The sequence below is a fragment of the Eimeria mitis genome, genomic scaffold (genome assembly GCF_000499745.2).
Source record: "Eimeria mitis Houghton genomic scaffold, Emh_scaff1907, whole genome shotgun sequence".
Classification (NCBI taxonomy): Eukaryota; Apicomplexa; class Conoidasida; order Eucoccidiorida; family Eimeriidae; genus Eimeria; species Eimeria mitis.
This window is the reverse complement of record NW_013570230.1, coordinates 408-645: the sequence shown is the minus strand read 5'-3', so window position 1 is coordinate 645 and position 238 is coordinate 408.

Sequence of the window (238 nt, the reverse complement as noted above, 5' to 3'; positions counted from 1 at the left end):
CCTGCTGCTCCTGCTGCTCCTGCTGCTGCTCCTGCTGCTGCTGCTGCTGCTGCTGCTGCTGCTGCTGCTGAGGCAGCAAGAAGAGAGAACGTAAATACACTCCATCAGCAGACAGCTGGGAGCGGAAGGGTTTACCGCCCACAACCCGAAGCCCGAGTGAGGTGTATAGGCAGCTCTGCAGCAGCAACAAAATATATATTATTTTATATTTATATATATATATTTCTATGCTAGGGTT